Raw genomic sequence first — 15596 nt, 5'->3', positions numbered from 1 at the left:
ACGTATTTTGCAGCTACGCAATGAATATTTAACAACTTATAGAAACTTATCTTATCCGTTAAAAAACATTACCCTTGTTCTGTTATGAAAAATCTAAATTACTAGCCTTCTTACACCTGTAATGGTGACAGGCCTTCACCTGATGGCAGTTTATTACATGAAATCAATGACCGGTGTGGTAAGTATGAATTAAAATTAGTGGTTACACATTTCACATTCTGGCACATCATCAAAGCCAATATTGGCCGTCAATTTAGTACGAGGGGGAGGGGGTTAACCCAAATGCATACGCTTGCGTATGGGGTGTGTGTCTACTGATACTGTACGTACGCATAGGAAATGGGGTGGGATGGGTGAAACCGCGATAATAAATTGTCTAATACGTAACCTGTTGGTTCAGTCGGTGTTTGAATTTTAGCGGACACTGGACAAACTTTTTGAAGCTTATTTATTTGATGTAACCAGACATTCAACGTCGGTGGACTGTTTTATTAAACACGTTAATGTTATAACTCCTTGATCGTTTATGCATGTATTAAATATAGGGTGTCCTATAGAATTGTGGAAGGGGGATGCGTCATGCGTACGTACGCAGGTCCGGTTTTTTTTAAAATATATAAAATATATGCATTTGTACGGGTGTGTGTGTGTGTCAAACTTTTGCCAGATTTGAGCGAGTGTACTAAATGGATGGTCCCATACAGTGAAATAATATGAGCATTCAACTTAGGTACATAACTTTAAAGAGGAGACTTTCATCATATACTTATTTCGCCTTTGGCAGGCTATTTAGACACATTGATCAAAGTCTATACAACCGTCTTAGTTCAGTCATACAGCATGTGCTTTGACCGCATGGAGTTCAGAGAAGTTGAAAAAGACATTATAAAAGTCGTGATTTCATAAATTTGTTTGTGTGCATCAGTTTGTCTAAAGCGCTTACATTTAAAACCAAGCGACCAACATCACGCCGTAAATACGTTCCAGCATATGTGCAAATACATTTTCGCTGAGAACATCACATATGTACCATTTAATACTAGGAGGCCCGATGAAAGGTTTGTTTTTATCAACCGAATAAACTTCCTTATAAAATTAATTATATTTATTGTTGTTATTATTATTATTATTATTATTGTTGTTGTTGTTTTAACAGTAGTAGAAGTATTCCATCACCCTATCATCAACACATTAGTATTGCATTTTATTAGTGTGCTATTTTAACTTAGAACAGTCAAACTTACTTCATATCTTACTGCGTATACGTCATTTTCCAGTATTTCTGGTGCTTGTTATTTCGGGTGCGTACATTTTCCACTATTTTATCTGTCTTTCATTTTTTAATGTGCGCATTTGTCACTATTTGTCTTTTATTTTCCCGTGGATAGGTTTTCCAATTTCGTACTTGTCTTTCATGTTTTACTACGTATATTTTCTGATGTGGTACTTGTCATTTTCCGGTTTTCAGAGATGAATCTGTTATTTTCTAGTGCGCGCAATTCCACAGCTGTATTTGTCTGTGACTTTAAAGTAGGATCATTTCCCATCATACGCTCAGTTCTGTTACTTTCCAATGTGTGCAATTAGCGTATCTGCGTCAAATATAAAGTTTGTGTAAATATATTGGTATGCAGAACTGTAACGAAACTACTTTGAAACATAGTTTCAACTTAGAAAGGAAAAGACTCGAGGAGTCTGATCTACATCCTGGCTCTGTTGTTGTGTCTTAGCTTTTTATATCAATGTTGTCTACTTAATAGATTACTCATTCATACTTTCTTTAGCATCTGAAATGGAACCAATTTGTTTGTGGTGTTCAGTTTTTAATTTGGGTGGATTTACTTATTTAAATTATTTTCTGGATTCACAGTGTTTATTAATATTCTTTTACTAAATCATTAATTTGTAACTATAGTGAATTCAGCCAAGGACATTTTGGATTAGATTAGCGTGTTACATCAAAAGACACCGCCACATTTCAAGCCATTGTCACATTAGCACATTCAACACATACACTCTCTGTCTCTGTCTGTCTCTCTCTCTCCTTTTCTTTTCCTCTGCTGTACTATTATTGTGCACGCTTCGATGGTACATAACCTTTACATAACTGGCATTTTGTGGGATTTAATTTCATATCTCCTATCTTTTTTCTCTTGCATTTGTAACAAGGTAGAGGCCATAGACGGCATGGTGCGTACTTAGAGTGTTCATGGTTCTTTACGGTACACACTGTCTCTGATACGACTGCTCAACGTGGATAAAAGATAATAACAATTGCACCATTTATTTGTGAAATATAATTACAATCAATAGTACAAGTCAAATACGAACTCTGTAAAAAAAACTTATATTATTAGAATATTTATATTTAAGCACCGCATTAGGCAGTGTATTTTGATCATGCACGTGGTATTAAACGTTTTGCCTATTTCACTGCTTATGTTAATTTTGTATAGACGGTCTTCTAAGATGTACTAAAATTGTATATGGTAAACATTTTATCCAGGAGAAAACTTTTATTGAAAGTGTAGTTGAAATGATATATAAGCCTTTTTTTAAAATTGACATTTGAAGGAATTTTAAATGTTCACATGTTTGAATTAACACAATACATTTAATTAGAATACTCATAAATACCAATGTATTCTCTTATTTATTGGATAGTTTAGGCAATTTGTTTTGAGGCATTTAAATTCAACATTATATTTTTAATGTTATTGCTTTTCATTTTACCTTCTATGCAACTGAGTTTAGTGAATTCACATTATCAAGTTTTTCATGTGTACCATTATATTATTTACTAGTGATTTTGCTTTAGTTACTTTCTTTCTTCCCCTCTGGTTTCGTGATCAACATATTTGCATGCCATACATTTTTTGCACTCTTTCATTCTATAATGTACTATTTTTCCACGACAGTAACATCCTAAAAAGTGTAATATTTCAACAACTCAGAAGGTTTCATGCTTTTTAGTACCTCTATTGATGTCTTGTGCTTTCTCGATTATTTATTTTAGGCCCCGAGTGGCTGAGCGGTCTAAAGCGCTCTCCGTTAAGGATCAATGCCATCTCACCTCTGTCTGCGTGTGTTCGAGTCTCGGATTCGGCTAATGTGGGTATGTGAGAAAACTTGTCAGTAGCTTCTTGTGGGTCGGTGGTTCTTTTCGGGGTTTTCCGGGTTCTTCCTCCACCATTAATACTGGCCGCCATGTATAGCTTATCGTGAGCCATGAAATTAAATAATCGAGGATTTTTGTTTTTGTTGTTGTTGTTGTAGGGTTTAATCAGTCGACAATCTCACATTTTTTTCAGGACTGTAATTTAGTATTGAAAACACCCCGCCACTCATTAACCTTGTTTGTCACGCGCCTGTATTATTCTAGTGTTTCATTTAAGTGCACACGCAAATACATTACAGTCGTTAGAGGATTCTATATGTGGGTACCATCAAATATATGCAAGCGTACTGTACGCAGGAACAATACACGTCGAAATACGTTTCGGTCGACTAATCTGCATTACTATAGTCATGTAAATTGTATTTTTGGAGTACCAAGGACAAGAATACACAAGGGAAACGAGTATAGTGACTCAGATGTAGTAGAAAATACTAAATGACATTATAATGCAATATTTATTTATCTAAATGCAGCATGGCGTCACCGTTTAATCCAGTTGTATTGACATTGTTTGTCGTACTGTTAGGTAAGTCTTACAATCATCACTGGCTTTGTCCACTTCTTTCCTGCGTTCTTTCTTTCATTCTCTCTATCTCTGTAACCAAGACAAACGAAAGAGTTTATCCCAGTTTTGTCGACGTTTTGTCAGTTTCATCTGTTTTCTCAAGGCGTAACTAACACTTTAAAAGTTTTCTTAATATATATATATATATATATATATATATATATATATATATATATATATATATATATATATATTATAATGTATTATATGACATTATGTACTATATGATATTATGTTTTTATATGATATGATATGTTAATTATTACTTATTATAATTTAGAAACATTTGAGATATAATTGCCGTTTTCTGAAAGAATTAAAGGAATTCGCCACAGTTGCCTGTTATTAGCATTTACCAACCTTCAGAAAGTATCGACCTAAATAAGTTGGCTTATATGCAGTATTATATTGACCCATATCATCCACCTCATTAGCTCACTGGGCATAAGGCCAAGTGAGTTGGTATGGCCCTGTATTCAATGAGCATTTTGCATTCATCCAAAATTGTAAAACAATGGAGTCCATATTTATGATCCAATTTCAGTCAAACTTGAAATGCTTTATATTATAAAAGTGTTGGACAAGTTCATTAAAAAACAAAATCTATGCATATCGTTGACTAACCAAGCTACATAATCTATATTTTAAACTGATAATAAAGAAAAAGATCATACAATGGAACTGTCAAAGACTTAAAACCAACTACAATGATGTTCTTCTGCTTCAAAATGAACATGATTCTGCAGTACTATGCCTGCAGGAAACTTTCTTGAAAGATACGGACAACATCACTTAAAAACTACTCACTTTTTAACACCAACTTTAAAAATGGTGACAGGGTCAATGGAGGAGTTTCTGTTGTTTTGAACAAATTTACAAGCCATTGCTGTAAGAGACAATCTACACCAAGTGATTATGTTTTGTTCTATTTATATACCACCAAACACCAACCTAGTACCAAACGAATTAGACAATCTTGTTCAGCAACTTCCTGGGCCATTTGTTTTACTCCGGGATTTTAATGCCATTAGCATTTAATGGGGATCAAACTACATTAGTGACAGAGGCCACAAAGTTGAAGACTTCATTTCTAGACACGATTTGTATCTATATAACACCGATGTCCTTGTGCCCAGGAACAGGTACATACACGTGTATTGATTTGACAATTGTTCTCCTTCACTGCTTTTGGACTATGATTGGAAAGTTGCTGATATCTTCACAGTAAGGATCACTTTCCAGTTTCCTTTGAAAACATTAACTCTACAATTGATGATGCAATTCCACAATGGAAAATAAAAAGGCCAAGTTTGACACACTCTATAAAACTAGGCTAACTGAGGATACCTTTTCAATTGTATTGACCCTATTCAACAATTTACTTCTCTTTGAATCGAGATCGCAGAAGAATCCAATCACAAGTCCTTACTGAACTGTAAAATCTCCCAAAAGCATTGGGTCACCAAAGAATATAAAGAAGCCATTACACAATGCCAAGAAGCTCTCAAAATTTAAAAATCGTCCAACGCCCGAAAATTTAAGTAAATACCATATTCTTCGGGTCAAAGCTAGCCGCACGATCAAAGAAAGAAAACGAGCATTATGGAAGAAATATGCTTCTTCTTTAAACTCTCGTTCATTTATTAAGAAAGTTTGGGACACTCTCCGCAAAATAAATAGAGAGAGAAAACAATTCTTTCCAACATCTGAAACTGAACAATAACAATTTTAGTTCAAAACGTGACATAGCAAATATTCTTGCTGACAGTTTCTGGAAAAAAAATCGTACTCATCTAATTATTCAGAAGCCTTTCAATGATAAAAAAAAACTCAAAAGGAAAAGTCAAGTTATAACCAACTGTTCTCACTATTGGAGCTTAGGGAGGCTTTAGATAAGGCCCATGATACATCCGCTGTGCCTGACGAAATACATTACCAGTTTTTGAAACACCTTCCAGAATCATCATTAACATTTCTTTTAAAAATCTGCAATGATTTATGGATTCCTACCAAAGATTCGGAAAGAAGTAATAGAAATACCAGTTCCCAAACATGGTAAAGATAACGCAGATCCCACTATCGACCCATTGTACTGATGAGCTGTGTGTGCAAAACAATGGAACGAATGATCAATTCTCGGCTTGTATGGTACTTGGAAACTAACAATTTAATATCTCCTTTCTAAAGTGGCTTTCGATATGGCCGTAGCATCAACGATCATCTGGTTAGACTGAAAACATTGGCTACGCATTTATCAAGATGGAACATTTAGTAGCCGTTTTCTTTGATTTAGAAAAGGCATATGACACGACATGGAAGTACGGGATACTAAATGACCTGAATGATCTGGGTCTAAAAGGCCGTCTGCCCTCTTTCATATCCGACTTTCTCTCCGACAGAGAATTCAAAGTACGAATGGGCTCTATCCTTTGAGATTTGCACGAGCAAGAGATGGGTGTGCCACAGGACAGTATTTTATCTGTGACATTTTTCGACATCAGAATATGGTGTGGATTGCTCCTTATACGTTGATGATTTTCCAATCTGTTATCGATCAATGCAAATGCATACCCTTGAAAGACAACTACAGCAAAATATCAACAAGAGCTTCAAAATTGGGCCAGTACTAACGGTGTCACATTATTGAAATAAAAAATGGTATGTATCCATTTCTGTCAGTTACGAATACACCATAATCATTATCCGAAACTCACGCTGGACGGAACACCTATTCCAGCAGTTGAGGAAGCAAAGACTTTTAGGTATTATCTTCGACAGAAAACTGACATATTCCACACCTAAAAAACTTGGACAACTAAATGCTTGAAATCTCTAGATCTAATTAAAGTAGTAGCGCACACTGACTGTGGTACTGATAGAAAAGCCATCCTTAATTTATATCGAACGTTTATTCGCTCCAAACTGGACAATGGTTGTGTTCTTTATGGTTCAGATAGGAAGTCATCCTTGAAAATGCTTGACCCAATTCAGCATCAGGGAATAAGGCTCGCATTTAAGACATCCCCATGTGAAAGATGAAGCGAATGAACCACCTGTATAACATCGTATAGAAAAGCTTTCCGCACAGTATGCTCTCAAATTAAAATCAAACCCTCTGAACGCTGATTTTCGCCTGTTTTTTTTAAAAAAAAAAACAAGTACAAAACTATATACGAAAATAAACCAAACACCATACCTTCCTTTGGCATTAGAATATCATCCAGCCTTGACAGTACCAAAATTGATCTTTCTAAAATTCAGAAAACATCCATCTCCGAAACACCACCCTGGCTACTTAAACAACCAAAAGTTCTTTTTATGCTACACGATGGAACAAAAAGTCCGCGACAAACCCTTCCATCCTCCAGAACTCTTATCATGAACTCCTCACCGAATTTAAAACACACAGTAATTTCTAATGACGGATCAAATGATTAGGAAAACGCTGCTGTATCCTTCGTTAGTGGACGACACACAATACAAGTTCGCTTATCAAATGGTACATCAATTTTTTTCAGCCGAAATCAGAGCAATATATTTTTTTCTGCAATATATCGAAATTAAACGTATGTTGAAAAACATTATCTTCACAGACTTACTATCATTACTTCAGTCACTACACAACAGAAAACTTGAAAACCCAGTATTAACCAATATTCTCATCAAACATACTGAGCTAAGTATCTCTCACGATATATTATACTTTTGGTTACCCAGCCATAGTGGTATTAAAAATAATGAAAAGGCAGATCGCGCTGCTAGAATGGCCCTATCCCTCGAACCATCTGATTTTAAAATACCGTATACTGATTTTAAACCAAGTTTCAAAGAGTCTTTACGTCAGAAGTGGCAAGCATCATGGAATGAAGCAGTGAATAATAAACTTCACGCCATCAAGCCAACCCTAGGAGAATGGACTCCTTCCTACAGGACTATTGGTAGGGAGGTGGTAGTCAATGCAAGAATTCGAATTGATCATACTTGTATAACACATTCCCACATACTAAAAGGCGAAGACCCACCAGAGTGCGTTTCTTGCAGTGAACCATTCACTGTTAAGCACTTTATGATGGAGTGTTACTACCTGCAACCCACGCGCGATCAGTATTACAATGTGCGTAAAATGAACTTTTTGAAACAATAAACATCACTTGTATTATAGAATTCCCGAAAGAAGTAAATATTTATTCTAAGCTATAACTTTAATACGATCACCTTGAACATTTTTATGTAATGTATATACCGTCCCTTATTTTCAAATAACTTTCATCTGTCTTTATTAACATACACCATTTACATTCCCAGTCGATCGGGAAGCTTTATGTATTACCCTTGTGATCTTGTCGTTTTACTTTCAACTATTAGGTTTTTATATCGCTGGTCGATGTGAAACCTTTTGTCATGTTTGAGCGATCACACATATAACCTTTATATGGCGCTAAATAGCCTAACAGTGCTGGTGCGCCGTAAAATAAAAACAATCCATCACAAAAGCATATCATTAAGGTAATTTTTTTTTGTTTGACTAAACTTGTTACTACTTTATTTTGAGAAAACTCAAATATATGTTCACATGATTAAGATTGTAGAAGAGTTTAATGTAAGTAAAATCCACAAGTAAGCATCAACTAATCGTGCATTTCAAATGTAGAGGTTGTTACGGCTCTAGATGCCATATTTCTGATTTTGATCTGACTTCAAATATATCCTTACATCATTAAGGAAGAGCCATTAATATTAATTAGGTAATATTGCATCTGATTAACTAAGCTCGTGGCCACTTTCGAGGTCATGTGTTTGATCAGATTTTGATTTAACTTTGAATATGTTAATATATCATCAAAATCTTTTACAATTTTGAACCGTACCATGATCCACGTATGTTAATGAGATGATTTTGCAGCTGAATAGCTCAACGTTTTATCTCTGTAGAAGCCATAATTCTAAATTGATTTTCATCAAAATTGGAATGAGGGCTTATGTGATCAAGATCTTTGACAATTTTGAAAATGAACATGAGATATGCCCATGGCTGAGGTGATCTTGTATCTGACTGGTTAATCTAGTTGCCACTGTTGTGCAATGATTTTCAATAAAATCTGATATAGGCTATATTAATGAGATAATTTGTATTTTATTGGCTGAGCTGGTTATCTGTTTAGATCTAGAGACTATATTTTATCATCCAATTTCAAAAGCTTCATAAATGGGTTTGTATTAGCAAAGTCTTGGATGTATGTGGTGATGCACCTTTACCAGAGCCTCTTCAATCAGATCATCTGCATTTTCCTTCAAGTCAAGAAAGAAACATTGGTTGTAATTCACCATCTTTGAGAGCTATTGTATGACCCTTGTTGTTCACATGACACAATATGGTGGCAGAAAAAGCCAAAGTTACATTTCATTGGAGGTGAATCACCAAAATCCATCAAGTCGATATATATATATATATATATATATATATATATATATATATATATATATATATATATATATATATATATATATTCCTTCGTCCACTTCATGTTTTATGTCTTAACTCTGAACCTTTTCCATAGCATGCTAGCCAAATCCTCCGGCATTTTGAACTTCGTTGACATCACAATGACTGGTTGATGTGTCATCACAAACTGTAACCTACTTAAATATTGGGACATCAGATTTTGTTTTATAATTTCTCAGTGCTTCCCTGCATTGTCTAATGGCTTCTTTACAGTATTTAGTGAACCATGATATCGGCTTCTCTTGGAGTTAGGTTAGGGCCTATGAATGGATTCTTCTGCAGTCTCGATTTTTAAAAAAAGATGTAAAAGTTTAATAGGATCATAGACGTTTAAAAAGATATCTCTGTTAAGTTTGATTTGATAAAGTGTTTTAAACTAATCCAAGTCAGCCATCTTTAAATTACAATGTGGAATTGGGTCATTGATTGTAGATTTAATGTTCTTTAGTGAGATTGGGAAGTGGTCACTCCAATGAAGGACACGAGTGACCTTCCATCAATAATCCGAAAGCAGCGAAATACAACATATTATCAGATCGATGCACATATAAGCACCCATTCCTGGATATAAACGTGTAGGAGATTTTGTGTGATATATGCACACATTGTGTCTTGAAATTAAATGTTCTAACTTTTGCTCAGCCAATAACGTAATTTGTACCGATGTACCATTAGCCTAAAATGTCATGATGTACTAATAGTCTGCCAGTTAATCACAGTAATATAGATTTAAGATGAACTTCTCTAATTCACTATAATTCCAAATTAATGTGTGTTTTCTTTTTACAGTGAATAAATAATTGGAATAAATAAGTTGTGATGTGATGTGATGTGATGTGATTTGGATTTTTAACATAGCCTTAACAATGTTTCAGTCATATCGCTACGATGTCTGCAATGTGGCAGTTTATAGTGATGTCATGCACTGGGGCATCATGCCGCAGACATGTAGCATTATGTCCCACCCAGTCACATTATCCTGACACCAGGCCGACCAGTCCTAACACTAACCTCTTAATGCTGAGCGTCAAGCGAGGCAGCTGTTAGTATCATTTTCATAAGTTTTCGGTATGACTTGGCATGGGGAACGAACCCACCACCTCCCGCATCCGAGTCGGACGCTCGAACCACTAGGCGAATACATAAGTTCAACCAAAATAAAAATAATAAACACAACAATACAAATGATTCTGCATCAAGATCTTGCATCAAGATTTAGTAATTTCTAGACCAAGGTCACAACTAGCATTTTCTGGAAATACTGTGGCTGTATGGATTTTTTTTCATTCTAGAACATTCCAAGTTATTTACAGGATAAAATTTGTTACTATAATTATAATAAGGACATGGTAAACACCAGGTAGGCAATGTATTTTTATGGGGAACACCAGTGTCCTAGACCCAGAGCCAAATGTATTTACTTCTATTGATAATGATCCTAATATTTAACCAACACTCATAGGAAAAATTTAACTATTTATTATTTGTTTATAAAATAAAAACAACATTGGTGTCGTTATTCAGGAACACGTTGAACTTGATTTTGGACAATGTCAAATTCAAAATACAGGTAAACGTAACATAATAATGGAGGAAAAAAACTAACAAACTACACAAATTAAATATACCTAACACTCCATTTACACACTTGGTGCTTCATTCATGATTTTAGAGTGCATCATTCCTCCAAAGTCCGAAAGCATGTCCTCGACTGCCAGGTGGAAATTGCAAAGCGATAGGTGCTATCAAATTACAGGTGTCCCAAAGTCCATTTCAATCCAAACACCATACATCATTGAGATGAAAAGTTGCTGCATATAACGATCCCTGAATGTTTATTAATATTTCATACCTATCTGTCAATAATTATGATAAACTCAAGAGAGAATCATTATGTAACTGTTCAATACAAGCAAATTAACACACTAGACGTCATATGAAAGACGAACATGAAACTAATATGGATAATACGTATAATTCTATGCAGTGTTGCATCAAAATCGCCTAGTTGTGTTACCTGAATGTAATGTTAAACTCTCTGTGTTTGGGTTTCAATGCATGTATTCTGTGAAGGCAAATGTGGTAAGTTCGTCTGATGAAATCAGAATAATACTGTACATCTTGACATACTAGATTATGGACATGTACATAATAGCTTGCTTCCAATGATAGAATGTTACTTTACTTACTGGAATGACAACCAATACCACAAAGTTGGTTGCAAAATGCTAATCGTTGTTACGTATTTGCAGCTACGCAATGAATATTTAACAACTTATAGAAACTTATCTTATCCGTTGAAAAACATTACCCTTGTTCTGTTATGAAAAATGTAAATTTCTAGCCTTCTTACACCTGTAATGGTGATAGGTCTTCACCTGATGGCAGTTTATTACATGAAATCAATGACCGGTGTGGTAAGTATGAATGAAAATGAGTGGTTACACATTTCACATTCTGGCACATCATCAAAGACAATATTGGCGATCAATTTAGTACGAGGGGGAGGGGTTCACCCAAATGCATACGCTTGGTTGGGGGGCGGGGGTGGTGTCTACTGATACTGTATATACGCATAGGAAACTGGGTAGGATGGGTGAAACCGCGATAATAACTTGTCTAATACGTAACCTGTTGGTTCAATCGGCGTTTGAATTTTAGCGGACACTAGACAAACATTTTACAGTTACGCAGCTTATTTATTTGATGCAGCCATACATTCAACGTCGGCCGACTGTTTTATTAAACATGTTAATGTTATGACTCCTTGATCGTGTATGCATGTATTAAATATAGGCCGTCCTATAGAATTGTGGAGATGGGATGCGTCATGCGTACGTACGCAGGTCCGTTTTTAAATAAAAAAATATAAAATATATGCATGTGTACGGGGGGTGGGGGGTTGGTTTAAACTTTGCCAGATTTTTCTGGTGTATTAAATGGATGGCCCCATACAGTGAAATAATATGAGCATTCAACTTAGGTACATAAATTCAAGGAGGAGACTTTCATCATATGGTTATTCCGCCTTTGGCAGGCTATTTAGACACATTGATCAAAGTCTATACAACCGTCTTAGTTCAGTCATACAGCATGTGCTTTGACCGCATGGAGTTCAGAGAAGTTGAAAAAGACATTATAAAAGTCGTGATTTCATAAATTTGTTTGTGTGCATCAGTTTGTCTAAAGCGCTTACATTTAAAACCAAGCGACCAACATCACGCCGTAAATACGTTCCAGCATATGTGCAAATACATTTTCGCTGAGAACATCACATATGTACCATTTAATACTAGGAGGCCCGATGAAAGGTTAGTTTTTATCAACCGAATAAACTTCCTTATAAAATTAATTATATTTATTGTTGTTATTATTATTATTATTATTATTATTATTGTTGTTGTTTTAACAGTAGTAGAAGTATTCCATCACCCTATCATCAACACATTAGTATTGCATTTTATTACTGTGCTATTTTAACTTAGAACAGTGAAACTTATTTCATTTCTTACTGCGTATACGTCATTTTCCAGTATTTCTGGTGCTTGTTATTTTCGAGTGCGTACATTTGCCACTATTTTATCTGTCTTTCATTTTTTAATGCGCGCATTTGTCACTATTTGTCTTTTATTTTCCCGTGGATAGGTTTTCCAATTTCGTACTTGCCTTTCATGTTTTGCTACGTATATTTTCTGATGTGGTTCTTGTCATTTTCCGGTTTTCAGAGATGAATCTGTTATTTTCTAGTGCGCGCAATTCCACAGCTGTATTTGTCTGCGACTTTAAAGTAGGCCCATTTCCCATCTTACGCTCAATTCTGTTACTTTCCAATGTGTGCAGTTAGCGTATCTGCGTCAAATATAAAGTTTGTGTATATATTGGTATGCAGAACTGTAACGAAACTACATTGAAACATAGTTTCAACTTAGAAAGGAAAGGACTCGAGGAGTCTGATCTACATCCTGGCTCTGTTATTGTGTCAGCTTTTTATATCAATGTTGTTTACTTAATAAATTACTCATTCATACTTTCTTTAACATCTGAAATGGAACCAATTTCTTTGTGGTGTTCAGTTTTTAATTTGGGTGGATTTCCTTATTTAAATTATTTTCTGGATTCACAGTGTTTATTAATATTCTTTTACTAAATCATTAATTTGCAACTATAGTGAATTCAGTCAAGGACATTTTGGATTAGATTAGCGTGTTACATCAAAAGACACACCGCCACATTTCAAGCCATTGGCACATTAGCACATTCGGGACTACAAGCTCATCAACTCTCTCTCTCTCTCTCCTATTCTTTTCCTCTGCTGTAATATTAATGTGCACGCTTCGATGGTACAAAACCTTTACATCACTGGTATTTTGTGGGATTTAATTTCTTATCTCCTATCTCTTTTTCTCTTGCATTTGTAACAAGGTAGAGGCCATAGACGGCATGGTGCGTACATAGAGTGTTCATGGTTCTTTACGGTACACACTGTCTCTGATACGACTGCTCTACGTGGATAAAAGATAATAACAATTGCACCATTTATTTGTGAAATATAATTACAATCAATAGTACAAGTCAAATACGAACTCTGAAAAAAACTTATATTATTAGAATATTTATATTTAAACACCGCATTAGGCATTGTATTTTGATCATGCACGCGGTATTAAACGTTTTGTTTATTTCACTGCTATGTTAATTTTGTATAGACGGTCTTCTAAGATGTACTAAAATTGTACATGGTAAACATTTTATCCAGGAGAAAAGCTTTATTGAATGTGTAGTTGAAATGATACATATGCCTTTTTTAAATGGACGTTGAAAGAACTTTAAATGTTCACATGATTGAATTAACACATTACATTTAATTAGAATACTCATACATACAAATTTATTCTCTTATTATTGCATAGTTTTGGCAATTTGTTTTGAGGCATTTAATTCAACATTATATTTTTAATGTTATTGCTTATCATTTTACCTTCTATGTAACTGAGTTTAGTGAATTCACATTATCAAGTGTTTCATGTGTACCATTAAATTATTTACTAGTGATTTTGCTTTAGTTACTTTCTTTTTTCCCTTCTGGTTTCGTGATCAACATATTTGCATGCCATGCATTTTTTACTCTTTCATTCTATAATGTACTATTTTTCCACGACAGTAACATCCTAAAAGTGTAATATTTTTTCAACAACTCAGAAGGTTTCATGCTTTTTAGTACCTCTGTTGATGTCTTGTGTTTTCTCGATTATTTATTTGGGGCCCCGAGTAGCTGAGCGGTCTAAAGCGCTCTCCGTTACGGATCAATGCCATCTCACCTCTGTCTGCGTGTGTTCGAGTCTCGGATTCGGGTAATGTGGGTATGTGAGAAAACTTGTCAGTAGCTTCTTGTGGGTCGGTGGTTCTTTTCGGGGTTTTCCGGGTTCTTCCTCCACCATTCATACTGGCCGCCATGTATAGCCTATTGGGTGCTGAAAAATGGCGTTAAACCCTACAACAACAACAACAACAAAAATCCTCGATTATTTAATTTCATGGCATGATGCTTTTTGCTCGTTTCCAATATTAAAACGATTCTTCAAATATATTCTTTTTTACTTCCAAGTACTTCTACCATTCTTTTGTTTGTCTTTAAATGTACACACACACACACACACACACACACACACACACACACATGACCGCTCCGTTGGCCTAGTGGTTAGAGTGTCCGACTCGGATGCGGGAGGTCGTGGGTTCGATCTCCGACTGAGTCTTACCAAAGACTTACAAAAATGGTACTAACAGCTACATCGCTTGGCGCTCAGCGTTAAGAGGTTATTGCTAGGACTGGTCGGCCTGGTGTCAGGATAATATGACTGGGTGGGACATCATGCTACACGTCTTCCTTCTACAAACGCCTCATTAAATGATTATAAAGAAATAATGGAAACTGTGGAATGCCTTTATGATGAATATAGTCAAAAAGGTTTAGTGATTATCTGCGATGACTTTAATGCGGAGCTACACAAAATAAGTGATTCCAAAACGTACAAATGGTAAAGGTTACATACTTAAACCCTTTCTTAAAAATAGGCATCTAATGTCAACAAGTGATATTTTCCCTTCTGGAATACCAGGATATACATATTGCTCATCAGACGGCAAACACTTGTTCTTGATGGACTACATTTTGATACCCTCCTCCAAAATAGATTTAGTCCGTAGTGCCAATATTGAAGATGACCATCATCTCAATCTATCTGATCATTTACCAGCACGAGCAGAGTTGTTAGTTCCAGACGAACTCCTGGAATCAACATTTTCCAGATATCCAGTTATAATCAACTGGCTTAAAGCTTTTTTCAGAA

The 15596-nt window shown here is 35.2% G+C and overlaps 1 long non-coding RNA gene across 1 annotated transcript; it reads left to right on the top strand.

Moving 5' to 3' along the window:
• Positions 1-2848: 2848 nt before the first annotated feature.
• Positions 2849-14298, top strand: LOC149793942 (uncharacterized). The gene is made up of 2 exons (XR_016422592.1): positions 2849-3704; positions 13669-14298. It is a non-coding gene; the product is annotated as an uncharacterized LOC149793942 (long non-coding RNA).
• Positions 14299-15596: the final 1298 nt, after the last annotated feature.

This window comes from Sinohyriopsis cumingii, chromosome 8, assembly GCF_028554795.1.
Source record: "Sinohyriopsis cumingii isolate HCF-2022 chromosome 8, ASM2855479v2, whole genome shotgun sequence".
Classification (NCBI taxonomy): Eukaryota; Metazoa; Mollusca; class Bivalvia; order Unionida; family Unionidae; genus Sinohyriopsis; species Sinohyriopsis cumingii.
The sequence above is the reverse complement of the archived record's forward strand: the minus strand, read 5'-3'. Positions and strand labels throughout refer to the sequence as shown.